The sequence below is a fragment of the Camelus bactrianus genome, chromosome 8, assembly GCF_048773025.1.
Source record: "Camelus bactrianus isolate YW-2024 breed Bactrian camel chromosome 8, ASM4877302v1, whole genome shotgun sequence".
Classification (NCBI taxonomy): Eukaryota; Metazoa; Chordata; class Mammalia; order Artiodactyla; family Camelidae; genus Camelus; species Camelus bactrianus.
In genome coordinates, this window is record NC_133546.1 from 89,377,147 (window position 1) to 89,396,993 (window position 19,847).

Genomic DNA, 19,847 nt, shown 5'->3' on the forward strand with positions numbered 1-19,847 from the left:
TCCTGGAATATAATAAGCTCTAGAATCCAGGGGTCCCCCACCCCCTTTCTCCCTGCCGAGTGCCTTAGTAATCAACAACCAAGGCACCATCATAGAGCCACGCGATATATATTTTAGGTATAAATGAGGAAATTAACTCATTCAACTCTAAATCAAAAACCTTAAAATAAATACTGAACTTATTTACAAACAAAGAAAATTGAACACAATTAAGTACAGTTTCTTCCCCAAGGTCACTAAGCTAATAACTGGTAAAGGCAAGATTTGAGCTCATCTGCCTGATTCTAAACACTAAGGTGGAAAACACATTTGATTGTGGAGGGTCCAGCAGCAAAGCCTATCACCCTATCTTTATTCAGATCTAGCCTTAGACAGCCTGAGACAGCACCCCATTCCTATGGAACTCGAGGATAACACAAAGGATTTTATATCCAGTAGTTTCTTAGGTCTCATTTATATAAAGTGTCAGCAGGTCAGCAGAAAAAACTCTGGGAAATATGAGTGGGTCCAGAGCTTTTTGCTGATTAGTAACTTTATTTATCAGAACAGCGTGACCTTCCCATGAGAGGCCACATGGACCTTAACTAAAGGCAGGTGAGCAATGAAAACTAGCAAGACCCTGGAACTCAAGCAAGAAGGATCACTGCCATCCCCCACCAAGTTGCCTCTTCACCCTCGTGGGCACGATGGCAGAAGATCCAGGTTCTTGTCCAAGTTACACTATCATGGATTCTCACCCATAAACAGATAAGGCTCTATGCTGTCTTAAGTCCTTCCCAACTCAAATATGATGACACCAATATCTGAGCAGAATGTCTATGTCTCCACTTCCTCTCTTCTGTTAGGAGAATAATTCTATGGCCACAAAGCAGAAATCCAACTAAAAACACCATGCATGAAGCCAGGTGAAAGTCTGCGTAAGACACTTTGCTCTCACGGACAGTGAATGAAAACTCAGAATAAGTGGTTCTTCTTCCTCTGTAAGTGGGAGGTAGCCTGATTGTGTGTGTGTGTGTGTGTGTGTGTGTGTGTGTGTGTGTGCGCGCGCGCGTGTGTGCGTAAATCAAATACAATGAATTCTGGGATGTGTACAGATTTTTTTATGTTACTGTCATTTCATGAGGATGAGACAACCTTTAAAGTAATTTGAATCTAGTGTTCTGAGACATTCTCAGGTTCTTTTGGTGGAGGAGGGGAAAGGGGAAATGAAAGGAGGAAAGAAGTAAATGAAGCCAAGGAGTAAGAATACTGCTAGCGAAAGGCAAGACATTAATTTTGTTCCTACTTGCCTCACACACAAATTAGGGACTGGCTTTCCCCAGGTGTCTTGTCGAACACTGAGTTGCAGAAGAGGCAACAGCCCATTTCTCACTGAACTTGTGACAGTACGTGGCATCTTATAGACACAAATCATTTACCCTGATCAAACACTCTAGCAGCAGGCCGTAATTCTCCTATTTTGAGACACAAGAAAACAGGAGTTCAAAGCGGATATATAACTTGACAAAAGTCAGAGGACCATTAAACAAGAGAGGATGAATTCAAACTCAGATCTGAATGCAGAGTCTGCTCTTCTCACTCCCAGGACTGGAAAATCCTTAACACACAGGCTCCCCAGCTCCCCTGCAGTGTTCCTGGCGCCAAGCAATTCCCATGTTAATGGTCGCCAGTTCTCACAGTCACAGCGCTCTGTGCAGCCAATGGCCTCCATCGGACCTTGATCATCTACCTGTCACGCCCAACAGGCTTCTCCACAAAGGCAGGAATGCTGGCTTTCAAGTGCATAAAAAGCCATCCCTGGTCTAACCTGGGTTCTTCGGAGGCCTCTCCAGCCTAAAGGCAGCCATGAAAATGCTCACAGTTTGTACATGAGCCACACTACCTCTCTCCATCAGTCTCCCCAAGTATACCACTTAGCTACGACCACTTTGATAATCTTGGAAACAAATTTTGAAAAACAGAAAAGAAAGGATTCTGGAACAAGTATTTAATACTTACAATTTTAAATGACAAGTTACAAGGTGAGTATTGACAAACCGAATCTACCTTCCTAGGTGTCAGTTTGAAGAGTTAAAAAATATCATTGCAAAAAATTCTCACTTACAAAATTAAGTAAAACATAAACAATAATCTGGGCTAAACTCAAAAATAATGCCCATGTTGTACATGGAGAAAAATACAGGACTATACTGAGGGGTAAAGTAAGAGATGTGAATGTAGAGACATCAACATATTGCATGGAGGAAAGCAGCTTTGTAAAATGAATGCTCTGTTAAAGATAATTCAAAACTTACTAAAAAATCCTATGAAAACCCTTATCTGTTTTTATTCTTTAACTTGAACAAAGTATTTTAGAATTCTTCAGGAATAATAAAGTCATAATACTAGCCAAGAAAAATTGGGATGGAAGAAAAGAATCAAAAAAAAATATCACACTGTCAGATATTAAATAAATTTTTACAATATGTAAGTTATGGTGCTGGAGTAATAAAGTAAGATTGACAGAAATAAACCATGAGCTCAAAAAGAGACTTTAGTGTACATAAGTATTTTGTGCATGTGGGATTTCAAATCAAAGAGCAAAGTATGAATTCAATAATTGTCCTGGGAAAATCAGAGAATCACCTGGAAAGAACAAATTCTATTCCTGTCATAATGACCACAAGAAAAATTACAGATAGTGATGTAAATATTAAAAAGTACTAATAACAGCAAATACAACTCTTTGCTCATATTAATTCAACTTCTCCTCACTATAACAAGTACTATTATCATCTCCATCTTAGAGATTAAAAAACCTACAGAAGAGATTTGTACCATTATAAGAAAGTATTTCTAAAATAATACCAAAAATAAAACCCAAAAAGAAGACATTTACTATCTTAAGTATATTTTGGGCCACAACAAATATAAACCTACTGAATAAAATGAAAGGCAAGAAATGACAAGTAAAAACTGCGTGATACATATTGATGAAGTCAAGGGGTTAATGTTCATAACATACAAAGAGCTGTCACAAAGCAACAAGAAGCTCCCTCACTTAACTGTGTGCGAAGGACAAAAGGGATCATTCACTTTTTAAAAGTCAGATGGCTAATAAGTGAAAAATGCTGAATACCTCATTGGTCATCAAATGCAAACTAAAACAATGAAAAAGCACTTTTGCTCATCATATTGGCAAATATTTTTAAAAGTTGTTCTAGCTAGTGTCCATCTGTGAGAGAACAAACTGTGAGCAACGTGTTTGGAGGACGACATGTCAATGGATATGTAAACTCTGAAAAACGTGTGTACACACAGACTGAACTCCCCTTCTAGGAATCGTTTCGTTTAGAAAAAATCAGTTCAAAAAGATGTACTCATCAGGATATTTTCACAGCACTGTTTACAATGGTGGGATGAAAAGCTGAAATGAAATCAAATCCTGCTATAGAGAAATGGTTACATAAGTAATTCTACATCTTTTCATTCCCCACTGGAAATGGAATTTCTAGAGTCACTTGAAAAGAGCCTGTGATGAATGTAAATGTCACATCCAGGGACTAAATTTCCAGAAGCCTTAACTAAAGGAATACTCATACGAGATCACAGGAATATTTACAGAACAAGGATGCCAGTCAAACATCTTTTCTGACAGTGGAAAATGGAGAAAACTTAAGTGTCCACCATCAATACAATGAAGCGGTAAATCACGGCGAGCTGTGGGCTCTGATGGGGCCGGCGTTTCGGCATGGTTCAGGGCCTTGTCCACAGCACTCTCCCACCAAAGTTGTCCTTGCACAAGAGAACACACCTGCACATCAGGGGACCCCTCCACTCTATCTGAAAGGACCGGGTGAGTATGGAGTGGGAGGAAGTCTATGTTATACCCCTGAGTGAATAAAGCGAGCTGCATAAAACATGTATTATGGCCTTATTTTTCAATAAAGCATATATACACACACATATACATAGATTTCCCAGATTCGTGTATGTATCTATGTATGTATGTGTATATACATAGGCATAAATGTCATGAAATATATACACCACATTGTCAACAGTTTTGCCCTCAGGAAAAAAGGGGAAGGGATATAGGGGCCTTTCAGTACCACCACAGTTCTCTTTTCAGTATTTCAGTTAAATATACTTGGAATTTAAAAGTTTATTTAAGTCCGAAGTAAAATGGACAATGCCTCCACAAGACAGAATGCTATACTGGTCATTAAAAATCATGCCAGGGGAATTAGAATATTGTAGAAAAACATATAAAAAGCCAAATGGAAAATGAAGGTCTCCACACAGTAAACAGGCACATAGTGCTCACTGGTTTTTATGAGAGAGTTGATACACACTGATGAAAAGAACAGAAAATAGATGTTAAAGTGTTAATTATTATCTCTGAGTAGTGGGATAAGGATAGCCTCTTTTGCCCCTTTTTTCAGACTTATTATATTAAATACACATTATTTTTCATCTGAAAAAAGCATTTTAAGATGTGTAGTACTACACATTGGAGAAAATACACGAGTACATACAGAAACAAGTAACTAGGAGACACCGCAGCAGAGTCATGTAATGTAGAACGGGCGATCCTGATTAACACCGCACAGTTACATAAGGACCCACAAAGTGAGAGCACCTGCTGTAACAGGGCGTGGCACCCTTCTATTTGTCAGTTGTGTCTTCAGGGCTGAGGCAGTTCTGAGCACGGCCAGTGTCAGTGCTGGTGTCTGGATGGATGTCACTGGAGGTGAGGGCACCTGCAAGCCGAGAGGAAGAACAGAAATCATCCTCTGCTTTTTCTGTCTTGTTTCTTTGTTACTTTAAAAGAGAGGCATAAATAAGGTAAACTGAATCTTCCCTACTGAAATTTCAGTAATGAAACCGTTCTTAAAATCTTCACAGCTTATATTCTGCTTATAACTGTCTTTTCAAAAAATTATCATATTTATTAAATGTTAATTAACTCAATTAACTCCCTGTTGAAACCTTCTATTAAAGAACATGAAATGCCGTATGTAAAAGCACCACGCCTGCAGTGACTACCTTAGATGCCTTGACGGCAGTGCAGTCAGCACTCACCATCCCATGGCCCTGAGCTCCTGATGCTGCTAAGAGAGCACACTGCCGCCTCAGATGGAGAGAAACTGTGAAAACATTCTCTGAAATCTACAGCACTGACAAAACATAACTGACAAATCCTAGGCTCCTTTGAGGCTGTCATTTTCTGTTTCTGTCCAAACACCGTCAATGAGCAGGACCACCCCATTCCTGAGCCATGGGACTCATGCAGGAAGGAGTTTTGGAGAAATTTCCAGGTATAGAATGTAACCAACAATTTGTAGAACTCTGACAATATAAAAGATGAAATACTCTGATTTTGGAAGACACTCAAAATATCCTCCTAAGCCTTAGTAGCTGGAAAGGCTGGGCTTCTTCACATCCACTTATTTATTTCACAGCCAGTGAGAATCTCCCACAAACCCTATTTCCCTGTGTCTGCTGGGAGCCTCAGGCACACTCTTGTTGTCGATCTGATAAGTCACAGGGCAGAGGCGTGTGTCTCACGCCTGCAAACATCACACAAGCTCGCTTCCTAGCCTCACTGTCTGAACTTGGCCCCATTTTCTCACCTGTTTATTTGGTATCTATTCTTCTGTAAGCTGCCTGAAGTGCTTCTTGGAACATGTCAGAAGAATGAGTGGGTAGATAAATGGACAGATGGACAGGTGAGAGATGGGCAGACAGAGAGAGAGACTGCAAGAAAAGGGGAACAAAGAAAATTTCCTATGCAAAACCCTCTTCTAGTCAGGGAAGAAAACCACCACGGAGAAGTGTGAAGAGGCAGGTGGCTTAGGGCTGTTTCCTGGATTCCATGAAAAGTCACACCAAGAGATGAGAGAGTAGAACTGTAAATAATAAAAGAAAAAAAGCACGCATGCTTGAAAAAATATATCTACAATATGTACTTTCCAAAGAATAGATTCAAATCAGAAGAGCCCAATAACACAATCATTGGGTATTTACCGAATTGAGAATCCCATCTCCAAACCACAAGTCTTCCCTTTGGAGCACTGAGAGTCTACACGGTGCGGCCATAACGCCGTCTCCGCAAATCCATTCTATCCTGCACTTACGAGGAACGAGAAGCTGTGCTTGGTCTGCCCATGCACGTCATTTACACCCCACAGCACCTCTATGGGGGTGGGACGCCTAGCGAGTCCGTCTTTGCAGGACAGGAAACAAGTCCGGGAGAGGCTAAGCTGACCTAACATTTCTCCATCTCACAGGACTGGTCACTCCAGAGCAGGACTCGAACTCGGACCCACATTTGTAAGCACGGTACTAACGTGCTCTGTGTGCTTTTTGTGTGTATAATACATTTTTTTCTGGCATGAAAGTATATTTAATAAATGTTCGGTTGTCTTGTCTATCTCATTAGCTCACAATCAATCTTTATACTGTTGAATTGTACTCTTTTCCCCTGGAGAAAGGAACGGAAAGAGCCGGGGTCAGAATTAGGTGGGGCTCCATTCTTTATCTGGTACCTCATCTCATCCAAGTCCCCAACAAGGGAGAAGGAGCAAATGTCTTCAAATTTTAAAGAGAGTACTCCACTGATGGTGACTTACTCAACTCCAAAACCAAGGCTGGGGGCAGGGACATGCAGCAACCAGAGCAGTATCACCTGTAGGAAGGCAGAAAAAGCTCATGGGAGGGCTCAGGGGGTAAGCCTGATTTAATTTCAATTGATAAAAGAATAACACACTCTAAAAATACTAGCATGCAATGGATTTGCTCTTTCTTGTCATTTAGCAAGTTTCCAAAGGGCACATGTAAGATTATCGTGAACCAGTGAAAAGAAGAGTCTACAGACAGGGAAAATCAATGCCACAGGCAGGCTTAAAACCAGGCTGGAGGAAAGGAAGGGAAAGGGCTTCATTATGAATAGGGGAAAGGCTGGGAAAAATACATCATTACAAGGACTCTCAAGCATCATTCAACAATCATACTATCATTCATTCAAAAGAGAGTTACTGAGGTCCTATTTTGTGCAAGATTTTACACAGGGCAAAGCAAGAGTGCAGCCTCCATGGTGGCAGCAAGTGGCGGGGCTCAAATACACTTCTGATCCCGGAACTGGCACACTTGTCCTCAGTATAAAGGCAAAGAAAAAAAAGTAAAATAATTCTCTGTAAACTCAAAGCATTTTTGAAAAAAATTAAAGAAGACCTAAATTCCTGGACAGACACAGCACGCACATTCCTGGATCAGAAGACAGCGCTCTTGGAATGGCAGTGCTCCCCAGAGCGATCCATACATGCAACGTGGTTTTGATCACAATCCCAGCGGGTTCCACTGCAGAAACTGACTAGCTGCTGCTACAATTCATATGGGAATTCGAGGGTCTCAGTAACCAAAATGTGCTTGAAAAAGAACAACGTGAGAGGACTTGTAATTCTCAATTTCAAACCTTACAACTGTATCTCTAGGTGAGGCTAGAGGCCATTTTTAAGTTATTATTGTGTTTATCCTTATTTTCTAAATTCTCTACAATGAATATAACTGTTACAATAAGAAAAATAAAAAGTAAGGTATCTTTTAAAACATGCACACAGATTCATTCATTGGGAAAGTAATATTTTAACTATAAAGAGGTAAACAAATATCTAGTGAAAAAGGACTACTTAAAACAAGAGTGCATTTATATTTTCCATAAATTGAAAACTGAAAAGTACAAACACATCAAGTTTCTAGGGAGACTGATGCAACATATTAATAGTTATTTTCAAAAATTCTAATTGAAGAATGAAAACTCAAGAAAGGGAAAATCGTGATTGACAGCCAACTGCAAACACATGGAGAGCAAAGTCCTAGAAATCACAGTTCCTTTAACTCTGCTACTACCTCAGTAGGAGAGGAAATTCCTCACTGAGGGAAGAGTGGAATCCCATGCATAAGACAGGATACACAGTACAAACTGCACTAGAATAGGGGGTGATTTTCTTAGAAGAATTCTAAGGCTACAACATTGCTGAAAAACTAAAAACACTGACAGACAGATTAAAACACACAGTCATATATATTATACAGAAACATATGAAGTCTGCTCCCATGTTGCATAGAAATACATATATATATGTTCATTTATGGGCACTGATTACTTTATCCCAGGTAGAATATTTCAACTAAAACAAATAATCAATAATACACTACTCTTGTCAAATCTTGTTGATAAGTTACTCTGCTATGTAAACATAATGTGTGTAAGATAGATCTAAAATTAGTGAAAAAGATCTTTATATGCTTTCTTGAACTCTTCTCAAAATTCCAAGCTTAATTTTAAAATAGATCTGAGCAGTATTTCTATATGATCTTTTCCCTCGTGAAATGAACAACACAGTCTGTCGTCAAAATTCTGTCCTTACAATGATTCACGAGCACCGTATCCTAACAAAACTGCTGGACAACAAGGCACTATCCAGACACTGTGACTAAACAAATGAAACACAAGGATGACAGTGACCCTATTCTGGAGGGCTTATAATCTATTCCAACATAGGGGTTTTTATTTGATTGGTTTGATTTGTTAGAAAAATAAAATCACTCAAGTACTTTCTTCTTTGAGCATTCTGTAAGTAATGACTCTCTTTTTAGTGTCATGAGCAGGAAAGAGTTAAGCATGACTTGATTAGTTCAACTAGCAACAATCATCACTGGAAAGTGAGTAATAAAGAAGTAAACTGATAGCAATGCTTCTGCCTACATGAGACCTAAAATAAACCTACACTGATCTCTGCAAGGAAAATGAGGAGTTGAGGTCCCCAATGAAAAACAAACTAACAAGAAATCAAAAAAGGAAAGACTTTTCCATAACGATTCCAGGAAGGAGTGGAGCATGGTGGTGAAGAGCACAGATGCTTGGGACAAACATGAGTGTCTGAACTCCCTCAGCACTTGGTAGCTTTGACACTGATATGTCAGTGAAATTTCCTGCATCTCAGTCTCCTATCCATAGACTGGGGACAACAGAACCCGTCTCCTAGAACGGTCCTAAGAATTAAGTTATTTTATATATAAATGTTTAAATAAAATACCTCAGATTATAAATATTACCCCAAAACACAAGGAACAAAGGAAACAATGATAAATTTGAATTCATCAAAATGTAAATCTTTTCTTCAAAGGACACCATCCAGAAAGTGAAAAAGCAACAGGAGAAAATTTTTTCAAATCATTTATCTGATTAGGAATTTTTATCTTCAAATTAAAAAAAAAAAACTCCTATAACTCAACAATAAAAAGGGAACTCAATTAAAAAGTGAATAAAGGATCTGGAAATGTATTTTTCAAAGAAAATATACAAATGGCCAATAAGCACAATCAAACGATGTTCAATATTATTAGCTCTAATGGAAAACAAGTCAAAACCACTAGGAGAAACGGCTTCACACTCACTACAATAGGTTATAATAACAAAAAGTGTAACAAGCTCTAATGAGGACACAGAGGAAGCGGAACTCGCAGCCCTTGCTGGTGAGGATATAACGCTGTGTGGCCACTTTGGAAAACAGCCTGGCAGGTCCTCAGAGATTTGAACATTTGGTTTATGAATGACCCAGCCTTTCTGCTCTCTGGGCACACACGTAAGAGAACTGAAAACCAATGTCCACATAAAAACTCCTACAGGAATATTCACGGCGCCATTACTCATCACAGCCAAAAAGCAGAAACAACACAAATGACTATCACCTAATGAATGGGTAAACAGTGGGGCCCAGCCATGCAGTGGAATATTATTCAGCAATAGCAAAGCATAGAGTACTGACCCAGGCAACAACATGGACAAACATTTAAAAGATTACTCAGTGTGAAAGAAGTCAGTCATAATAGACGGCTCCTTTTACATGAAATGACTCGTTTTACATGAAATGTCCAACACAGGCAAATCCACAGAGAGAGAACAATGGCTGCCTGGGGCTGGGGGAGGATGGGGAAGATGGGAATGACTGCTTGTGCGTACGGGGCTTCCTGTTGTGGGATGAAAATGTTCTAAGATTGACTGCAATGCACAATTATGGCATAGAGTAAAAACCGCTGTACATTTTAATGGGTGAATTGTATTAAAACTGTTAAGGACAAAAGCACCTAGGGCCAGTACTTTCAAATAGTAGATGCAAATTGCTAACTTTTATCACAGGAAGAAGAAACTGCCCTCAGCATGAAAGCAGGAGATCTTCAAATGTGGGTAAACTGAAATTGGACAAGAGCATTTCATTTGAAACACTTGCTGAGTGTACACGAAATATTCAGAAATAGGAAAATCAGTCTGACATCACGAAGAAGCATACTGCTTCAAATGAAGATCAAGGATTCGGCAAGCCCAGCTGCTAAAAATGACCAGAGAAGAAACCTGGTTCTTAAAACAAGCACCAGAGCCAACAAGGAAATGGTGGTGAGGAAAGCAGGTGGCCGAAATTCTGGAACAGTTAGCTACAAATAATTTCTCCACTGAAATTTCAAAAATAAAATGAAAGTGACGCAATGCTGTGCTGGCCTCACGTGAATGGGCTTTCTCTGGTGCTCGACAGTTCTTTAACCCCGAATGAGAGACTCAGGAGAATCAGCATGGTTCCTGGCAGTCCCCAAGTGACTGCCCACCAGCACACTGACCACCATCACATCTGCCAGGGTTGTATTGCAGAGAAGAGACCAACTTCTAAAAGGCACAGGAAATGTTGACCAGGGAAGAAAAGGCTGCAGTCAGTCCTGGGACAGAGGCCCTGTGAGCAGAGGCCAGAAGGCTGCAGGTGAACTGGAGTTGCCCTGGGGCAGGAAGGGACCATGAAGGAGCAGATCTCAATTCTCTACTCTCTCTCCCTCGGGTAGGAGAGATAAATCTGCATCCTTCTCACCTGGAACTGTGGTTTCTTGCTTGCAGAAATCTTAGCTACAGTAAATGATTACTCAAGACTCTGTGGAAAAAACCCAGAAATCGATAGGGAGTAGGGAGCCAACTCCACGAGCCTATCAAATGCTCCCATATTTATTGTGTATAATCAAAGGAAAAAGTCATTAACAGTTGTGTGATACTAAGCAGGAACTTGGGGAAAGAAGGGATGAGAAAGAGATTGTAGAATCCACCATGAGTACAAAGTCTTACTGTATCTTTAGGGAAGTCATGGGTTGAGGGGAATAAGATACATTCTTTGTTATGTGAATTACAAAGCAGACCACCAGAACAGCTAAGTCCTTGTTTTGGGGATAACAGACTATCTAACTGCACACAAGCCCAGCGTTTATAGCTGAGGGCCTGGGTCCTTGGTTTGCAATGAGCAGAGTGCTATCTAAAATCTCAACTATGCAAGCAAAACATTGTCTCTGCATTTTAAGGCAAGAAGACAGGAGTGAGGATGCACAGGCGCTTGCTTGCAAAGCAGTTACTAAGCTTTTTTTTTTTCTCCTTAAAGTTGACAGGCGGCTGGGGTCTGTTTCAATTTGTTAATCCAATCATGGGCTCCCACATGGAACCATTATGGAGGACACCCTTGGGTGACAAATCCTGGCTCTGGGCCTTTTCCTGCCAGCTTCAGCCTCTCTAGCAGGGTCTAGGCAGATCCCTGAATAACGATCCTACAGAACCACCCACACTCTTAACTCCTGGTGCTTGAAACTTAATTTTAGCTCTACACAACTTAACGTAGAAAAGTTTCAGAAATAAAAGGTATTATATTCATTTTATATCTCATCATAGGACTGATTTTTCTGATTGCTCTAAGCTGCTTCTTCTTGGAAAAGCAACTAATTCTGCAGGTGAATTCAGTACTTTCTTTGGGCATAACTAGCCAGTTTGGTCTCGCTGAATTCTATTGGTCAAATACCGATACACTTAATTGATTTCATTGTTCATCAGTTTCAGCTGGGAGTATAGGGAGTGTCAATTTTTTCCTCAGCTCACCCTCAACTCTTTATCATCAGCAACTCAGGCCTCCGGAAACCAAAAAAAAAAAAGCATTTGTTTCCCTTCTACACTTTCAACATACCCAACAGGATACATCAGCCTGGAGAAAGAATTCAACACAAATGTTTAAACAAAAATCTATAAACCTGAAGTAACTCCATCTCCGAATCATGATACACAATGGCATGAGAGTAAAGCATGGGTGGGCCTGACCACCTGATTTCTATTATTCAAAGGAAGGAAGGTTTTCCTATTTTTATTATCACTCTGTCATTGTTTCTGATTAAGCCAAAAACTAGTGTATGAAATAATGAAGCAGTGCAATAACAGATTTTTGTTGTATCAATTACAGAAGGCATTCAGAGGGGTTAGGAAAACCCACCTCTGTAAAATATTCAAAATTTCTTCCACTGTTAAGAACACGTATACAAAATGCAACAGAGAATTCAAACTCTTGTGGAGAGGAGCAAAAGCCACAGAAACAAAGCAAAGTCATTATTATGAGTCAATTCAAAATTCACTGGACAATCATGTTCAATGCATTCAAGGAAATTTAAAGGCACACTGAAAACCATTCACTTAATGATCTGCAGGCTAGAGGAAGAATTTTTCTCTTTATCAGACAACAGTAATCAATAGGGTGCCCCATCAAACAAGGACCAAAGAACAATCAGTTTTTTAACAGTTCTGATAAATCAGCATGTTGTAAAGATTAAAATCCAGAAATTTTAAACATTCATTCACACCACAATGAAACAAGCACTTAAAAAAAAAAAACAAAAAACCCAAAGAAACTAAGCACATAGATCATGTACCTGGATCAATGAGAACTTCATGTACCGCTGGAAGAAAGAACAAACTATACCCTTTTCCTTGAAAAATAAAACTACTTTTAAAGATAAATGCTAAAACACATTTCATCATTCATGTTGCCTTGAAAAATCTGAGGCACTTGTATCTGATTAGAAAAGAAATTCTGAGTAATAGTATGTTACGATTCAGTGCCAGTTTGCTTTAGAATAAAAGAGAAAACAAAAGCTACTGTTTCTCACATCCTGCAGTGTGTGAAGTGCCTCCCTGCCTCTTTCTCCTCCCGTTTTCTAAGCTCATGCTCCCCAACCCTTCTGAAACAAGTATGAGAACAACTTATTCCCACCAATATGCCAAATGACAAAAGAATATCAATTTATTTGTGTAAATACATGCCTACAGCTTAAACTAGAGGAGTAATATATCAGAAGTCTATATGGAACTTCTTTCTACATTCCTGAAATAACACACACAATCGTTCACAGGGACACAGACATATTCCCCCTGGATTACTGGGCACTTCACAAGCTTAGGACTTCCAACTTCTAGAAGATAAATTTGTAGTTAGTTTAAAATACAAAACTGTCAGCTTTTGAAAGCCTTGATCATCTGCTAAACCATCCAATTATCAAAGAGACCCAATTAGCCTTCTCTGTAGAATGTAATTTCCCATGATGGCAAAACAGACCCTAAGAAGTACTGGATCCAAGTCTCGTGTTTATCACTAGCTATGATCGTTTTTAAGCACATTAACAGATTCAGAAAGGTTTGTCCCAACAACATTTATTCTTCTTGATATAGTATACATGTTCAAATGCCTATACAGAGACTATGTCCCATGATGGTGTTAAGAGTTCTTTTGTGTATTGCAATATTTATTTTTAAGTGCAGACAAGGAGGGTGGGTGTTACTCAGTTGTAGGCCACCTGCTTAGCATGCAAAATATCCTGGCTTCAGTCCCCAGTACCTCCAAAAAAATAAATAAAAATAAGTGCTTATTTAAAAATGAGTAAAGTTATAAAAAAATTCAAATAAAAACCACTTCAATCTAGGAGCCACAATTGGAATAAAAAAAACAAGTGTTTCTATCAAATATTGACTTTATGCCAATCACAGAGACAACCACAAATCACCCTTGACAACCATCACGTGTGATTCTCAGCAACCCTACTAAGTAGACACAGATGAGAAACCCGGCACTGAGGATGAGGAGACGAAGCTCGGAGGAGCCGGGGACGCTGACCGTCCTGCTCCCCGTGACACCACGTCAGCCCAAGGCAAGAGCTGACAGAGCTGTACTGAGGGGACACCCAGCTGCATGGAACCTTGGGGAACTGGGGAGTCCCAGAAAACACTAAAAATTTTTCAGTGGAATACCAGCTCAAATATATTACACTGTGCCACATTCTTTAAAAAAGGGAACGTGACTGAGACCTTTTAGATGCCTCCGTGTCCTTTCTGCCATCATCAGTTACTTGCCCTCTCAGCAAGACCAGTGATGATCTGGACCCCTTATGAAGTGCACTCAGATGGCAGAGCTTTTAAAGCTGTTTTATTAAGTTTGTAAGACTCTGTCTATGCCTCACACAGGCGGTCATCCATCAATTCTCCCCGGTGTGGATATACCACCTGAAATCATTCCTTTCTGCTTTTTAAAATCCCTTCATCTAATCCAGACTTTTCAACAGCAAAGAAGCAGCTCAACCACAGACAGTGGATAGCTTTTCACTAAATTACTCGAACAGCCCTTCGGACTACCTGGAAGCCCTTTTCTTCTATTAAACCCACTTCCAGGTACTTCATCATTTACTGATTGGTGGACATGGCCTCTGACTGGCCTACTCAGAGAGCTCCCAGCGTCACATCCAGGGATGGGAGAGGACCCTGCATTTGGGAGAAATCATTGAGGAACGCGAACATCCTCCAGTCAGGTGTGCACTGCTAGAAGTGCCACAACGTGCTAAGAAATTATACTGTCTTTACCCCTGGGCTCCCATGGACTGGTTTCACATTAACCAAACTCATGAGACACTGATGCAAGAAAACCAGAAATTTAACTTATTAATGTAACAGAAGACGTGAAAATATGAACCAGACTGCAATATCAGAGTTCAACCATGAGTACATGTTCTCCTCCATGGCCCAATCACGGGCAGGCAGTCACATGGCAAGCGTGGACAGAAGCAGAGCAGTAAGGATTTCTAGATTAATACAATGGACTGAATTAATGTTATAATAACAGATCTACTGCCTGGAAAACAACGCTAATCACGGTGCACTCTTCGTGGACAGTGGCCGAGACACGAATGTAAGCAACTTTGTGACTCCTTTCTCTGTCCTTTCTGGGCTAACTGATGCACAGATGTACAGAAATCCAGGGATGCAGATACATCTAAACAACCAAAGCCCGTCTCTGTGAGCCTCAAAACCAGACAGCCAGGGTTTAAATACCAGCTCTACCACTTACTAGCTCTGTGACCTTGGCCAACTTACCCTCTGTGTGCCTCAATTTCCACACTGTAAAGCTGGGATAAAAATCAAACTTTTCTTACTCGCTTGTTGAGAAGATTGAAGGATACATTTCTGTAAAACGCTCAGAAAAGAATGTAGCACTTTTTTGGTGCTCAACAAATGTCAAATTAATATTACAGTGGTTTACAAGTCTCCCTTCTAATCATCTTCTGTGTTTCCTGGCTAGTCTAAGTCCCAAAGAAAACCCTTATTTCTCCTTTTATAAAATCTTGGGGTGCACCGTTCTGTTCCATCCCACCACGTCTTTAAACTGAGGGAGGTGATGCCTCCTCCCCACTCTTCTGGGCCATGGAGAGTGCATCTCCCTTCACACCCCTGACCCCTTTCCACACAGCTAGCCCTCCTCACACTAACAGAGTGAGGTGTGATTCCAGGGAGACAAGCAGGGCATGTGAAACCCTTCCTTTCCCTCCAGGGTTGGCCACCCTTGGGAAGCACCTTGGATGCTCTGCTCCATGGCAGGACATCCCTGTGCATGATGGGGCAGATCCTCTCAAGGGAAGGCTCGCTGTGGCACAGAGATACCTGGGACAGGGTGAGTCTCTACTTCTGGGACACTGTATCACGACACTCATTTACCCACAGCCCTGAAGTTCATGGAGAACTTGGCTTCATCAGTAAAAAATAAGACATTTATCGCCTGTCTACTCTTTTGTGTCATCTCTCAGTTGGTGCTGGAGACAACATATGTATATTATTGGATCCCCTTAGGCCCCAACATATATGAAGTAACAAAAAATTCTGAGGCTTAACATTGTTTCAGGGCGACTGTGTAACAGTTCTGACTCTGCTGATGCTAAATTATGGGTATAGGAACTATGGAACCTCCTCAAATATCTTTCGTCATAAAACCAGCTTTTCTTATTTTCCTGTTTCTTAGTAATTGCCAAAGACCATCAAATGAATGCTTCACACAAAACAGCAGCTAAAGTTTATGAGCCCTCCTGACATACCCACTGTGGTAAACACTTCACATAACTTCTATTTCACACAATTCTACAAAGCAGATATGAGCGTCCCCATCTCACAGACGAGGGAAAAACTCAGAACGAACTGACTCAGGCTCACGTGGTTCAGTGGCAGCACGTACACACAAATCCAAGTCAAAAAACTTCACCCCTTTGTATATGTACCAAGTCATCTCCCACCAATTAACACACATCGGCGGGGTCAATTCTCAGGGAACTCAACACACTTTTTAGCTTTAAGTTGCTCCAGAGGCCGCTTCTTGCTCTTTTATAAAATCCCGGCCCACTGATTTCTAACACTGGAAGAAAAGTCCGATTTTGCCATTGTTTGCACAGCAAGTCTGAAATGTTCACAGCGAGATGACAGAATAAAACTAAGATATAAGCAGAATAATTTTTCCAGGTAGACAGACACAATGGACATTGTGCTATTCTGAAGCATTAAGCGAAGAAATCAAAATAAAATCATGTTTTTTAAACCTTCTTTTATAAACAGGAAAATTAAGACTCTAAGAAGGTGCAACAGCGCCACCTACGGCTAAAAATACCTTCCAGGTTCCCGGTAAACATGCAACACAAAAATTGCCTGTAAGATCAGAAAAGAGAATCAGGTAACTAAAAGCTTGTGTACCACATACTGCACTTTGCTTTGGGGGAAGGAAGGGGTAGTCAGTATTTAATCTGATATTGCTAATACTCCTGAATATAAACAAAAGACACAGGCTCATGGAAACTCATCTTAGAAGAGGAAAGAATCCAGTCCAGCCACTTCATTTTACAGGAGGGGAGACTGAGACCTTGGATATGTCCTCCTGGCAATCCTCAGCAAAGCTCTCCTAGGCCTCATGTCTTGCACTGTAGCAAAAACCAACAGATCTGTACTAGGCCTATATTCATAAAAGTCACGTCTGTAATTTTCCAACAGCAGGTAATCAAAGTATCTTGCAAAATACTTCTCAAAGGGCCAGAAAATCATACAAGTTTGTTGAAATAAAAAAACATTTATTTACATATTAAAACAGCCTGAGCTTTATTCTCTCTATTAAAAATGTGACATGTCTAATCAAAATGTTGATATTTTAAAACCTGTTAAGAGTGCAGAAAAAATATCAAAAGTTTCTTTAATCACAAATGAGAGAAGCTTATTCCCTGAAAGTGATCAATGCGGATTTTTCTAAACTTAATGTTTCTCGTCACAATCCCACGAATTTAAACGTCTGAGTGGATGTTTACACGGCAACATTAATTTTGAGCTTTAACACTACACATTCTGTGTAAATAATTTTCTAGGTCGTCTGCTTAAGGCAATTTAAGTATTCCCTGTCTCACAAGAATGATACAGATTTCATTAAAACTTCATACTGCACTAAGGAAAAAAAAAACTGAATCCTCGTTATTTTAAGCCATATTCATATATATCATATATATACATACTGAATATGCATCGGAAATAAGCTACACTTTTTAGTATTCAGAGTTGATACTTCTAAAGTATCAGTCATTGTGACAGCACGTTTTTATTAAGCACCTCTACGGTGCTTGGTATACAAGGAGTCTAACTCTCACAGTCAGACAAGGTAAACGATATTACTCAAATTTCACAAATAACGAAATGTATTTCAGCCATGAAAACAACTAACATATTCATCATCAGGAAAGAAAAGAGTAAGGATTTTACTTACAATACTCACTGACAATCTTTTCTTCCATACTAAGGCTACATAAAAACAATTCAGTCTGTGTAAATTTTTCAGTCAATAAGCTCCCCTAGAGAAAAACTGTAACATCATTAGCACCGGTTGGATTTTCAAAGCCCACTTCTCCTTTGCACAATAATTATTTTAAATGTTTTGTTTTTAGTGCTTACAAAGCACTAAAATAAAAAATAATTACCTTTTTAAGTCATTACCTGAGAATAAAACATTTGTGAAAATGTACAATTTTAATTTATGCCAGTCTGTCTCACATTCTCACTGGTGTCTCTCCTTTGAAGACCTCATCAGGCTGAGATCGCTAAAATCGGTCATTTATGGACACAGAGGAGTTCGGGAAACCACTCAATGGGAGGCTGATTAGAGGAGCAATTGAGATTGCATCCTGTGCAGCCTGGATTCCAGCACCGAGCTAGACACCACCAGCTGCGTGTGATTTGGGACAAGCTGGCCCATCTCTCAATCACTCAGCTGCAAAAAAGGAGACACTGATACCTACCCTCAAACACCTGCTATGAAGTAAAACATGAGGAAAGCATTTTAGCCTTAGGTAAGTGTCCAATCACAGAGAGTTTGGTCATTATGATGATGAGGATGGCTGTTAATAAATTAAGCTAGACCAAAAAGGAGAAATCACCATAAAGGAGAAACATTTTATGTCAATGAGCATTTCCTTTTGGATGGATTGCAGAATATCCTATTGATTTTTTTAATAAAACAAGTTTTGTCCATTAATTATAGATTTACAGGTTCATGGACAAGTCTCCAGAAAAAGAATTAGAGGCCTCTAAACTCTGAATATTAAGAAACTAATGTTTAAAAAAAAAGGGAGGAGATTATACCTCATTTGGGAGAGTATGTGCTTAGCATGCACGAGGCCCTCAGTTCAGTCCCCAGTAACTTCATTTAAAAAAATTTTTTAAGAAATGGAGAATTAAAGCAAAATGATGGAGGAATACAGAATTTTTTTAGAGACTCAACTCAGATTTAAGATGGGGATAAAAACATCCATTTCTCAGAGGAATTCTTGAGAACTATGTAAACTGGGTCTGAGATGTCTAGTCTTTTAACATTATTCAAGAATTCATATTACCAAGTCTTAAAACTACCTGATAACCCACAGTGGTGATAGTGATCGTAACAGCTGCCAACACGGATCGAGTTCCGGCTAGGACTGCTCTGTTCTGACATCTCTGCCCCTGAGGCCTCACCAGGCTGAGAGCACTAAATTCGGTCATTCATGAGCATCACGTGTAAGTCCTACATTTGTGCTTCTCACTCCCCCCTCCCCAGCCCCTCTGAGGGAAGCATTGTTATCATGTTCTCCACCCGCAGACAAGGCTACTGAGGCACTGAGACTAAACCCGTTCCAGGTCACATCGGCATTAAAGGACGTTTGTATTTCTGCTGTTTTGCTTTTGACAAAGGAATCTGAGATATCAATTCAAGAGAGACTGTTAAATAATCAAGTCTGTCTGGTCTTCACCTCAAAGAGCAGATACTATAAATTCCTGATGTAGGATGAGGCTGCCGCCACAAACTGACTCAGCTTGAAATTAATATCCGAGATGAAGCAGTGGATACACGGAAATATTCACGAGTGTCAACTCCGCTCACGTGTCTGGGCCTTCACTGCCTGAACGGGGGTGAAGTCCCCACCCGTGTCTGGAAGGGAAGCACAGCTCTTCCAGGTCTCACCCAGGCTTCACGGGCTCTTTCCCCCCACAGACTGTCCTCAACGATTAAATGCTCTCAAGATTTTTACACCATGCAAAACTAAAAGACATTTCTGCAGATGGAGCACTTTCTCAGGCTTAAACCTTTTTTGCCTACACTTAGCAAGGGTGAAAAAAGAAACATGACTCTGCAAAGTGTCTGAGT